The 13993-nt window shown below is 32.3% G+C and overlaps 1 protein-coding gene across 6 annotated transcripts in view; it reads left to right on the plus strand.

Moving 5' to 3' along the window:
- Positions 1-13993, plus strand: part of LOC148597989 (extracellular sulfatase Sulf-1-like) — a 95612-nt gene that overhangs the window by 19319 nt on the left and 62300 nt on the right. The window contains exon 1 of one of the 6 annotated variants that reach the window (XM_088561157.1): positions 3659-3710. The exons of the other annotated variants lie outside the window; for them this stretch is intronic. The gene's annotated coding sequence lies outside the window, so the exon portion shown is untranslated. Of the gene's footprint in view, positions 1-3658; positions 3711-13993 lie in introns of those variants that run through there. 6 annotated transcript variants of the gene reach the window in all.

Below are 13993 nucleotides of genomic sequence, written 5' to 3' on the forward strand. Positions count from 1 at the left end.
TTTCCATAGTAAACAGAAATAAACATTCAATTTTTCATGTAACTTGTGTTCTTAAGAGATAAAAATTATATAGAATGCACTGTATATTGCAAAATTAAGGGAGCTAACTCTGTAAATGAAACTCAAATACAATAGAATCTATTGGATTTTCAATGTTGATTATCTCCTAAGAGCAGACAGATTTGAATGAATAATTACATATTTCATAGTATAGACCCATAAAACAACTTAATTACAAAAATAAAAAAATGTAGCCTTTTTTGGTGTATCACATTTTTCAGATTTTGCATGATTCTTACAAAGACAGCTACTTAAATCGTAGTAGTTCATTATTATTCCTGTACTTTTTCATTTCATTTAACAAAATTTGTGGTTTTAAATAAATATCCAAAAATTGACATTGACAGCATAAAGGATGTTAAGTATCAGTCTTTATAACAATCAGGCAGGCATTTTCCATGCATATCAAAATCCCACAGAATTCACCTATATTTCTAATTCAGAAACAGTTATTGACCATGTAACCATGGTAACAAGTCTATGATTTTCATTTTGCTGTCGTACTTTTGAGGTAAAAGGTTTACACATGTAGATTGTATATGAAATTCTTACTTTGTAAGAGTTGTTGTTCTTGACTTGGAACTTAAAGTAGGATGTTTCTTTGTAAAAGCATAAACAATACATGAATATGAGATTTTTTTTTTAACTCAAATATTTTACTGTGTCAGCCATGGTTTTACTGAAAAGGACTGTATGATGTTTCAAGCATCAGTTTTACATATACTATAAATCATTTGATTATTGTAAAATACATGAAAATGCATTTAAAATATAGCAAATTTCATGCCTCATTTGGGTTGTGGGGATTTTGCATTTGTCAAAACTAATCCCTTAAAATCTGCTGTGTCAACCATACTTTTACTGTAAAGTACTGTTTCAATGTTACAGTGAAACCTGCCTAAACCAGACACCTTTTGTACTTTAAAATTTGTTCAGTTTAGACAGGTTTTTGGTTTACAAAGGTACAAAGTACATTTAAACTGATAAAAAGGAACTTTAAAAAGTGTCTGGATTGGACAGGTTTTTAGATTTTTCAGGGTTTGGTTTGGACAGGTACCACTGTACCTTGGATTATACTATGGTGTCAATTTTTTATATTTTTTCAATTGCTTTCTATACAATATTACACAGTAGTTGATATACAAATAAAACTACATGATTATGTACTGTAAATAGCAGTAAGGTTTCATGAACTTGCTACTATTCATTAAATGGAGCTCCATAAAAAAATCTGGCAAGTTCTTTTGTAACAATGATTCAGCAAAAAATTTGGGATCTTTTTTTTACAACTGAAATACATTCGGTACAACTCATGTCAGGAACAAATCCCATGGGTTTATCTTAGTACTGGTTTAGAACCTGAACCCTAAATTTCTGCTGCAGGATTGTTCAGTTTTGATTTACCTGGGTCCTGGGCTTACCATACTTTACCTTTAATCTTGTAATAAGAACCATTTTGATTCTTTAGGTGGACCTTTCATGTAGGATGCAAAAAGTCTAGGACCTTTCATTCTTGAAAGTAAATTTGCATCCTTGAATCCTATGCAATTGAAGGTCCATATCTAGGGTGGATAAAATTGCAAAAATTGTCAGTCAGTCTAAAACTGCCTCTGTCATATTTTAGGTCTGGTATTAAAGTAAAGAGTTTTTTTTAGGGATATGGAATGCATTTCAGCAATAAAAAGAAGAAATACATGTACGTTATATCAAGGATGCTAACTAGGGGAAAGAACCCCAAAACAAAAAAAATAACATGCAAGAAGAACGGGACATACAACACAGTAAAAGCAAAAATGTACACACAAAAAATACAAACAAAACAATCCAAACTGTAAATCAGAAAAAAAACAGTTTTGACTTTATTAGGTGTATCGCAACATAAAAAAATGCACTACCTGCCAGACTTTTAGACAGACATTTACTTAAGGGCATGTAACATGTGTATTGAGTTACTGGTAACAACTTCTCTTCATTGAAAGAAAAAGTTTCTTATCAGATAAATTATCTCCTCTTGTTTTCTAGACAAACAAACATCCCCCTTAATCATGATAATCTCTGATTCAAGGTGGCTGAAATCTCTGTGATAATCTGTCTTATCTTAGTTTTTATTTTCACTTCTTTGATATGGATTGTTTATCTTCCATATCAAAGTTTTTGAGCATAGGAACTTTTGCCTGTGTTGTTGACTCTTGCCTGTGTTGATGACTCTTGCCTTTGTTGTTGACTCTTGCCTGTTTTGTCATCTCTTTCCTGTTTTGGTTGGTGTATGAATCTTACAGTGTGTCTTTCTGTTTTCAAATTTACCTTCTGTTTGCATAATAAATAATTAAATGATTTGTTATGCCCCCTTACAAAGTTTTTGATCATAAGAGCTTATCCATGTGTCATTGACATTTGACTGTGACTCTGGAATTGCCTGTCTTTTCATTCATTTATTTGACTGCATGTCCAGAAGTTTCTAAAAGAAAAAAGTGGACGCTTACCTTACCAGTGCACATGGTTCATGCTTCCAGTATTTATTGGAGTCTTGATTGCGCATTTACTTATGTTTCTTTGTATGTGCTTATTTTTTTTTTTTTCATGCTCTTTGTTGTGTGTCTATTTTTTTCCCTGTTTAGTCTTTTTCTTGAAATATGTTCTATTGATTACCGCTCAAAACTTTGTTCCCTATGTTACTCTTTGTCCAAGTTCAGATTTGCTTGCCGATAGGCTGATAATGATGTAGTCACATTATAAAAAACTTTGGGAATGAACGTTTGATTCTGGGTGGGGGGGGAGGGGGGGGAGTGGAAGTGAGAGCTGGCAGTTTTAGTTTTGGCAGAAGTTTTGTTTAAAAAAAAATTGCATATCAGAAAATTATTTTTAAATGCTACATAAGGATAGATTATTTGTTCTCAAAATGCAGTTCAGTAGAATCTGGAGGCCAGAAAATTTGTTTTATTCTATAGATAGTGGAGGTCAAAATTTTCAAGGTCAAGATATTTGTTTACAAAAACTGCTATTTCCCCAACCCCATCAGAATCCAATGGTTGTCCCCTTAGTGCATATCTTATTTCTAAACACCTGTTATCTAATATAGCTTATAGTGCATGTATTCCACTGTCGTCTGGCTGCAATTTCTGGAAGGTATTTAGCAGCAACCCATACATGTAGTTACTATGAGCTCAATAGACACTAGGAATATTGATCAGGATGCTATGTAGTTATTATTCTATTTCTAGAGTTTATATATATAGTGCTACATCAATGGTACTAATTGGATTATGCGACAGCTTCTTTATCAGTTCTTGGCACCAGTTCTATTCATTTTATGGAAATAAAGTAATTTGATTTGTAAAATTTCATCTGATTGATTTTGTTCTGCAGAGATTCATATTAGCTGTAGACATGGTCAAGGTCAGGAATCCTCAATTTTTGACCTATGACCTTTGGAATTTTATTAACCTACAACCCTTTTGATTATTTAATTCGGGCTTTGACCTTTTACCCTTTTAAAATGACACTTTTTGTGAAGTTTTGAATTCTGTAAAGTGGACCATTTGAAACTACACATGTAGGAAAAGTCATGAAAGTAAATATGAACCTCTGTTCCTTTTTAGTGATCATGGTTATATATAAGGCACATTTTACAAAGGCAAAAGAAATTCCAGGTCAGTGGAATTATTTTTTTTTCTTATCTATAAGTTTTGTTGACAAATGTCAAATTAAACAGTACTTGTATTCATTCCTGGTGATGCATACATTTTTTTTAAAGGATGGCATTGTACACACATAGATATAATGCCTAAGTTCCCATATTTCTCTTATCACTACCAGGAGCGGGAGCAATACATGGAAGCGGCATGTGTCAAATACTTCAAAAGAATTAAAACTGACCCATGAAAATTATCAGTTGAGTCCAGGTGTAACATTTGAATTGAAAGTGGTCTGTCAAAAAAACCTTTATATCTTGAGAAGTTTTTATTGTGCAATTTGATGTCTTCAGGGCATTTTCCCCTTCCACATTTCTTATTACAGTGAAATCTGTCTAAACCAAAAGCTGAATAAAATGAAAACCTGTATATACCAGAAATTTGTTTAAGTCCCTTCAAATCTATATAAACATGTTTCCAACTTGATTTAACCAGACACCTGTCTAAACCAGACAAATTCTACAGTAAAAAAGGATTTGCTGTAGACAGATTTTACTATACTTGTAAAATACTCTAATGACTATTATGTATCAGTCTCTGTAAGAATCAGGCAGTAAGTGAAACATGGTATGAAAAAAACCATCATTTTGATTGTGTAATTTGACTATTTGCACCATCGGAATCAAGGGAAACAGACAAGATTTTTCATATCATGCTGGACCATTGAGTTACAATTTCATTGAAATGCACTGAAAATGAACATTTCAAGGGCAGATATCTATGTCAAAAACCTCATTTACTAAGATTCTATTGAAAAATTTCTGAGCAAGTCCAGTGATGCAGTGATCCAATAATGGTCTTTTTCAAATAGAGAAAGAATCCTTGAGTGATATTGTATTGTCAGATCTGTGGGGTTTTGACATGCATGTTTCTGATTTTTCCCATTTTGCCTGATTCTTACAAACACTTACACTTAACTAATCTAAAATCAGGTCAGGTCAGTTTGCTTGGACTGATTTAATCTGGTCCATATTAAAAGGTCATAAGGTCAATGTAAGAAAAAATAACAATTAAATCCTTAAAATAGTGTCCTTTAGGCATTTGTAGATTAAGATTGAAATTGTTCTCATTGCATGAATTGTGTTAGACAGTAGAATTGTCCATTTATGGGTTAGAGAACTTGTTGACAGGATTTGTAAGAATCAGGCAGAAACCATTGTTTCTATCATATGATGGGTAATTTTTGCAGGACAGGAGCTGAATTTCCTGTGGTATTAAATTTAAGGGATCATAAATTCTGAGATTTAAAAATGTCAAAGTATTAGTCTGAAAACAATTCTACTCAAAATTGTTGAATCGGGTATTAAACAATTGTATATGCAAAGTTTCTGTTTAAAAATGTTACATGATCTTGGATTTAAAAAAAAAAAAAAAAAAAAGAGAAATGCCATGAACATTTGGCCGGAAGTTTGTTACATAAGAAAGACAAAATTGGAAGTTTTAATGTTAAATGGGTTTGAATGGGATGTTCGTGTCAAATAATTTTCTGAATGAAATTTACACCACATTTACATGTCACTTACGATAACCTGCATTAAGATGATATGTTTTGCATGTAATTGCATTTTATGCCAATATAACCACGTATGGGGTCTTCAAACTTCGTTTATTACATGGAAAAGGGAATATGTTATGTGAAATTGAAAGTGTTCATTGAAAAATGAAGCCTTGAAAAGGTAATTTATTATGTTAAAAAAATATGAATGAGCACCAATGACGGTTTTTGCATAACAGAGGTCTCTTTCGAATGTCACAGGCTTTGTTAGGTTTATAAAGATATATACATTAAAATTCTTTTTCATCCTTAATTTTTAATTAATACTCAGCATTTTTTATGCCCAGATTTTTATTAGTTTTGGTAAAGAAGTTTATAGTGTAGAGCTCAGAGGTTGTACAGTTGGAAAAATTTTGAATGTATATACATTCTATATATGGCATGACTTACATGTACTATTCAACTTGGGTGGGTTTTGTAGGTCTGCCTACAAACTGCAGTCTCATATTATAAATGGTGTGATATTGTTATTTCCATCTTCCAGCGTCTGTAGATAGTTTGGTTTTAAGACAATAACTTGAATATGGGGGGACACCCCATTGATTCTGAGATGGTGGTGGGAATGGTTCGTGGGTGGGGAGCTTGCATTTTTTTTGTAAATAAATATCTTGGCCTGCACTATCTAGAAAATAATAAATAATGTAAAAAATTCTGGCCTCCAGATTCTACTATACACTGGCAAAATTATTTCATGTGATTTTCACACAAATTTCATATGATTTTGACCTGAATTGAGCAAATAAACTAAGTGACAGAGTTCACGTGAAATTCGGGTGGATGGAGCCTTCACGTGAAATTCACATGAAATGTTCACATGAAATTCGTGTTTAGTGAATTTCTCATGAAAATCATGTTAATTTCATGTGAAGCTCGATTAACATGAATTTTATGTGAAAAATATTTGCCTGTGTACAGTCTATTGAAAATAAATAAAATCTGGTCGTAAAGCTTTAGAACAAAGATATTTTGTGATACATTTTATTTGTGATGAAATATTATAGAATCAATTAAAGGCTGATATCTGGGGCTATTAAACCCGAACTCAAAGAGTGGTTGGTATAATGGAATCATTTGTATGTCTGTCTGAATTTCATAGCAATTACATGTGTATCTCTGCTCCCATTGAATAGATTGATCTGAAATTTGGTATGTGTCTTTATATAGATGGAGCAGTTTTTATTGCTAAGCAATATCAACTTCATGTTTCATGGGGACTTTGGCATTTTTCACTCTATGAAATGATAGAGAAAATTTCCATTAAAAAATCTCAGCTCCCAATGAATGGATTGAATTCAAATTTGGTGTTTGTTTTTATATAGATGTGAGTGATTTTGATTGATGTAAGATATCAACTTCCTGTGGGGATATCTCAAGCACAACAATGTGTGCAACTTCGTGTCTCCAATTCAAACTATGTCAAATTATTTGTAATGTAAGATTTGCAGAAAAACTCAAAGATCTGAGAGTAAAAAAGTTAATATTGTTTTTTTCATAAAACCCAGCTCTGAATTGTCTACCAGTAAACGCTGTAAAACAATCATCTTCTACCTGTTTGATAAACAAACTTTATGTTTACCTAAAGCAGACCACCAATTAAGTCTGTAATGGCTCTGTCAATATTTTGACAAAAGTGCCAAAAAAACTGACATGTTGATTTTTCTGCTTATACTTGGAACGTGTTTACTATTCAGTTCATATTCATTGAATAATTTTACAACTAAATTATGAGCTCTTCATTTTTGTCACATTGTAACCATCTTTGTTTATCTTACACAAAATCTGTCAAATATTTAAACCTCTTAGGCCAAAGATATTACATGAATTTGTTTAACTTTTACCTGTTCAAAATATTTAAATGAGTTTATCTTAATCTCTGTTGTGATTTTTTTCTGAAAAAATTATGTAAGGCCACATCAAGTTAATTTGTAGTTTCTCATCCACCAGCAACTAAAAAAATGGGGGCGGGTGGGAGGAGTTTATTTTAATTTTTTTTACCCAAGATATGTAAAATCTTTTTCCCACTGACAAATTCATTAAAGAAATCCTGGAAATGTGTACTTTTGGTTATGTATGTGCCATACCAAGGCTTTATTTCTTTAATTCCCTTTATATTGCAACTCCCAATGAAAACCATCCTGACCTCTGCTGAAAGATATCAAGATATTCTGTAAATATACATGTTACTTGCTTTTTGACCAGACATCTCTAGCAATGTGTATAAGTAGAGTCGTGACTGATACGGACATAAAAGATATGCAGAAATTTGAACCATCGTAAAAAATAAAAAATAAAAAAAATTGGGGTGGGCCGTTTTGAGTAGGGGCGGATGAGAATCTACAAATTAACTTGATGTGGCCTAATGCATAAGAATAAGTAAAAATGATTACGAAAGTCTCACTTACCATTTGAAGGTCAAATGGCCACCCATTTATGTAGTACCAAAAACATACTGAACCTAGATCTATGCATTGTAAGTGAATAATCTGAGTGTATGATGATCAGAAGGATTCAAAATAAAATTGATCTTTAAAATCATATTTGTAATTTACTACAAAAGTGTATGAATGTTGTTTACATGTGTGTGTAATTTGCATCCATACTCTCAGCAGAAAAGGTAAAAATGTGGCTTTTCAGTTTTATTTATTCAAGTTAATTTTGTGAAAAACTTTTACAATCTTTGTTCCATTCATATAATAATTTTGAAAGCATTATTTTCAAAGATTTGCAGTGTTATGCAACTTTAAGGTGTCATTAAAATGTCCTGGGAATTCACAGTAAAACTTTGAAAATTACTTTTTTAACATTCAAAGTAATGGAAAGTGATTTAAGTGTGTTAGTGAGACCTGGCGTCAGTTTCACAAAAAGTCGTAAGTGTAAAATTGATTACAAGTTATGACGTAACAATGCTATTTTCTATTATGACGTCATTACTTATGATCAACTGTACGCTTACAACTTTCTGTGAAACTGACGCCAGAAGTACATATTAATGCAGGCCCATAGCTAGAATTTTTTAAGGAGGGGTTTGGTGGGGGAGGGGGTTATTTAGACAAGATTTTCTCAATGGGTAGATTGATTTCAAAGTTTGATAGAGTAATCAAGGGAACCAAGGTTACAGCAGCAATCAAAAGAATGTAATCGAGGGACAAAGACCAGACATGGAAAACAGACATACACAACAAAGAACATAAAGTAACTAAAATCATACATACAAAGTAACAAAAGCAAATGAGCAACTCGAACTCCACTAAAAACTGGGAGCATGGACCAGGTGCTAGCTTGATATTAGGCTTTATATAGGTGTGCCATGTTTTGTCCAATATCAACTTCTGGTTTTGTGGGATTGCTGCATGAGTGCCATATATCTCAAGCATGAGGAGGTGTGTATCTTTATATTTTTATTTCTTCACCAATCTATATGATATAGATTTGGATGACAATGCACTTTCTTGTGTTTGTTTAGTTACACAGCACTTGGTTTTTCATAATCCTATTGTATACATTTTTGTTCAATGGAAATTCATTTTTCTATGTGTGTTACTAAGGGGAGACAATTCATAAAAAAAAGCTGTTTAAGATGTTAGGCCAATAATAAATAATTTTACATATACAAAAACCAGTTAATCTTTTGAGGAGTAAAACTGATCTAAATGTCATCTCTTCGTATATACATGTATACTTTTTGCTCACTGGGAATTCATGTGTCTGGTATGCTGCTAAGGGGAGATAATTCATAAATAAATTGTACAGAATTTTATGCGAATGAATAATAATTTTACAGATTCAAAATCCACTTTATCATTTGAAGAAGTCAGACCTGATATTTATCTTTCCTATTTACGTCTCACTCGAATGGCTACCCCTCTTTGTACAAATGTAGTACCAAAAACACACTGAACCTTAATTGTGTTATAAGTGCATAATCTGTGTGTAATGTTAATAAAAAGTAGGTGAGGTGACTCAGCCATTTAATTAATCAAAGACTCTGAACATTGATGTAGTTTAATACCATAGTAAAGCTTTTCTTTGCTCCGAAGTCTGGTTTTACATTGTGCAAAAGATCACTTTTTTCTTTCTCATGAAGGTCAATTTTTCTTTTTGCTCTGCAGGTGTTTCTAGAAAAGCAGAGGACGCTTACCCTACCGGTGCACCTGGTCCATGCTTCTAGTTTTTAGTGGAGTCCGAGTTACTCATTTGCTTTTGTACTTTGTATGCATGATTTTAATTACTTTATGTTCTTTGTTGTGTATGTCTGTTTTCCATGTCTTGTCTTTGTCCCTGGATTACATTCTTTTGATTACCGCTATAACCTTGGTTCCCTTGATTACTCTGTTAAAGCTAGTACATTCAAAACTGATATTATCCTCCTAGAGAATTTTAGTGCTAATAAAAATAGATTGAGATTTTTTTCTTAATCAGGTCTTATCATTCTGCCACTCATTGTAGTGGGAATGGAATCAATTTGTCAGTCCATTAGTCTGTCTGTCTGTCTGTCTGTTACACTTTTTTAAAACAGACTTTTCTTCTTCTAATGGAGAGAATGCTTAGATAATTGGTAAGTTGCTTTTGCATGATGACTTCTACAGAGTCTCCTCTTTCAACACTTATCTACTTCTGTTTACACTATGACTTAGTAATTTTTTTAGGTCTTATTAGCTGTTTTATTGTGATAAGTTTTAATCAATAGTATACATGTAGTTCTTTAATGCCTAAAAAAAGGCAGGAATGATTGAGTTGGGAGTTTTCTTAAGTTTACTACATAGTGTGCAACATCTTGTTCTAGGGCTAAAACTAGGTCTTACTGGCTCTATTCCTTGAAATGCTGTTTTTTTTTTCCAAATTACATTCAGTGTTAGATAGAAGGAGATTACACCATTTTACTATGATCCAGTTGCCAAGAAATGTTAAAGAACCCTTCACTCATTTTTCAGCTTAAACTGTAGCTACGAGAGCTATAATATTAATCAAAGTGAAGTGAAGTGTTGATTTTATTTATGTCAATAATTTTGTAATTTTCTGAACTTTGATGTTTTTACTCATTGTTGGATGATTGTATGCAGTTCAGATGGATTTTTCATTCCCACTTGCCCACACTGGGCAAATAATAGGGAAAAAAAATCCTTGAATTGGTTGTTGCATAATTGAACACCTCATGACAGAATCATTTAAGAATAAGGCAAGTTAAAGAACAATTCTGTTTCACAACATCTAATAAGTAGTCACTGCTTCTTCGACAATCACAGTGTATTTAAGGGGATAGAGAGACGACTGGTTGACTCAGAATCTGAATAATTTGTCCAAGTAGAGTGGCATGCTTGTCTGCAGCCTGATGCTTCTGTGAGTTAGCACAGTAACAATCCAAATTTCAGAAAGTAAAGTTCATAGCAATTTTGCTACTATTTCGCTTGGTCAAGTCAGAAGTCAACATTCAGATTTACTAATATTGTGAGATTTATCTCCATTGGAAATTCAAATTTCATGAGTTCAGGTATTTATAAAATTGACTTTTGGAGATAAGACATAAGAAAAACAACTGCTTGCTAAGAAAATTTATGAACCTCTACTAATGAAGTGTGTCCACGCCATATATAATACGGTTTGTAAGTCTCATCATGTGACTCCATGGTTTTACGAGAATGGATCCTAGTCTACCATTCAAATACATAAAGATTTGTCGTTTTCAGAGTGTTGGGTTTAGTATATAAAAGCAAAACATTTTTTTGTGTAAAAATACCAATATAAATGATGAAGATTAATTTCCTTGTGATAAAAATGTTTAGAAAAAAGTGTAAAATAGAAGAATTCGCATTGTAATACAGTATTTCAAGATCACAGAAGTAAATAGTAAAATGCAAACCCGTCTGGATTTCAATACATTCCACATTAGAAATTCTGGTAAGAAAAATGAAACACGAAAGAGACTTACAGACCTTATATGCCACAAAAAATGAGTGCAAAACCTCTACTAAAACATGACTAGTTTTGATCTTTTATCTAGATCTTAAACATGTATTTGGTAATTTTACTGACCCTAGTCACATTAATATGATTTTGTTTTATGTTGTTTTAAAATAAATTACATTTCGTAAGCCTTTTTTCCCACTTCCATACCTTACAAAAAAACACACAGCGAAACCTGTCTAAATTGAACCCAGAATAATCTTGAATACTGTAAAAATCAGACATTTTTTGAAGTCACTTCAATTATGGTAAAAAGGTATTTTTAACTTGGATAAACCAAACACCTCACAGTGAAATCTGACTAAGCTGAACTCTGAATGATCTTGGAACTTGTAAAAACCAGACATTTTTTTAAAGTCCCTTCAGTTAAGTTTAAAGGTATTTTTAGCCTGGGTAAACCAAACACCTGTCTAAACCAAGCAAATACCAGGTTTAGACCATGGGAGAAGATACCTCATAAATTCACAATAGACTTCGTGGCCTACTTAAGTAGTATGTTAAGAGAAAAATAACAATTCGTTTCATTGCTTTATATTCATATCTACATTCAGAACATGCTTGTGACTTCACAATGACCCCATGTATAAAAACACAAATTTGTATTATGTTCATTCATTGAAATCTATGTAATGAATAACATTTTCATGGTCTTTTTTTTCTCAAAGATCATATCTGTTTTCCATCATGTCATGTTTTTCCATAATGCATTCATGTTATAAATACTGTTAAATTATAAAGTACTGAGGTCCCTTCATCTACAGTAAAATCTGACATAACCAAACTCGTTTGGACTTAACTTTGGTTTGGTTTAAACAGGTGTTCCTTTTACCAATGTTCATAATTACATTTAAATTGATATATATGGACTTAATAAAGTCTGGTTTAGACAGGTTTTTAGATTGTTCAGGGTTTGGTGTAAACAGGTGTGTTCCTTTTACCAATGTTCATAATTTCATTTAAATTAAGTTACATTTAAATATGGACTTTATAAAGTCTGGTTTAAACAGGTTTTTAGATTATTCAGGGTTTGGTTTAGACATGTTTTTAGATTATTCAGGGTTTGGTTTAGACAGGTTTTTAAATTATTCATCATGTGGTTTAGACATGTTTTTAGATTATTCAGGGTTTGACTTAGACATGTTTTTAGATTATTCAGGGTTTGGTTTAGACATATTTTTAGGTTATTCAGGGTTTTGTTTAGACAGGTTTTTAGATTATTCAGGGTTTGGATTAGACAGGTTTCACTGTAATATGCCTTTAAAGGATAGTATTACATGTTCATTATATGTCTTACATGGAGAAGAATTTTCCATGCAGAAAATTGATTTGGCATTGACTTCCGATAGTAAATATTTTTTTATTGCTGTTTCATCCTGTTTTGTTATTTCCACTGCACAATACTCAAGTTTCACTTTTATTAAGTACCATTTTGCGTACGAATCAGGCAATGGGTGGCACACCATTTTCCCTAATTTAGTCATTTTTGCCTAAAATATATTCAGAATATCTAGACAACAATCAAAAAGATATTTAAGTTTATCCTGAAGTTTATCATGGATATTTTTGGACTGCTTATATAGGTAAAGAGTGCAGGAACATTTTCCCGCCTTTTTTCCGTAGTGCATTTCAGCTATATTTGACCTATCAATATCTTAAAAAGGCAAATTTTACAAACACTTTGATGGTTATTTCTGGTGGTTATCAGGTATAATGAATTGGTTAATGCAATAAAAACTGCATTTTTTTTTCTCCATGTGCCATGCCTTATACACATTTTGCCTGATTCTTAGATGGAGAAGTACTTAAAACACAGTGAAATCTGTCAACACAAACCCTGTACAAACTGAAAGATTTGTTTGGTTTTTGAAGTTGTCTGGTTTATACAGGTTTGAAATGTATTGCAATTTATATGGAAAGACAAAAGAAGTAATCTTCTTATGGAAATGGTCCTTTGCAAGTTGAGACGACCTGTGTAAGACATGGTCAGACACACTTGTCTTTACTCGTTTTCTTAAACAATGAAACATCTTTAAAGTGGCAGTGTCATAGATATTTTCAAAACAGAGACCAGAGGAAATTTGACATCACTATATACTATGTTTACAGAAATGGTAACACTCTCTATGAGAAGCGAATAAAATGTATATGTGTTCACAGAAGAAAGAGGTTCTTATACTCAATGCAGTCAAAGATCAGGTTATTTTTCACTTACAAGAGAAATTCTTGGTCATTTTACTCGTCCCGCTACGCTCCACTCGTGAAAAGAATTTTTCAAACTTTTTGAAAGATAACCCAATCTTTAATCTTCACACATGTAAGAACCTTTTATGGTTTGGGCAGATTTCTGGTTATTCAAGGTTCGGTTTAGTCATGGTTGAGTGGATATGGTAAATATGGCAACGAGATAACAACTTCACTGGGATGAAACAATTTCATCTGCACCATGAAAACTGATTTGTTCATCGTGTCATAGTTTTCCTTTCCTCTTTCGTCAACCCTGGACTTGACTTTTTATGAGCAACTCGGCAGGTGTTTTATAGAAAAGCAGAGGATGCTTACCTTACCAATGCACCTGGTCTGTATGTTCCCAGTTTTAAGTGGAGTCTGAGTTGCTCATTTGCTTTTGTTACTTTGTATGTATTATTTTAGTTACTTAATTTTCTTTGTTGTGTATGTCTGTTTTCCATGTTTTAACTTTGCTCCTGGATTGCTTTCTTTTGATTTC

Source organism: Perna viridis, chromosome 14 (genome assembly GCF_037379345.1).
Source record: "Perna viridis isolate PV_CMFRI_1.1 ecotype Kerala chromosome 14, ASM3737934v1, whole genome shotgun sequence".
Taxonomy (NCBI): Eukaryota; Metazoa; Mollusca; class Bivalvia; order Mytilida; family Mytilidae; genus Perna; species Perna viridis.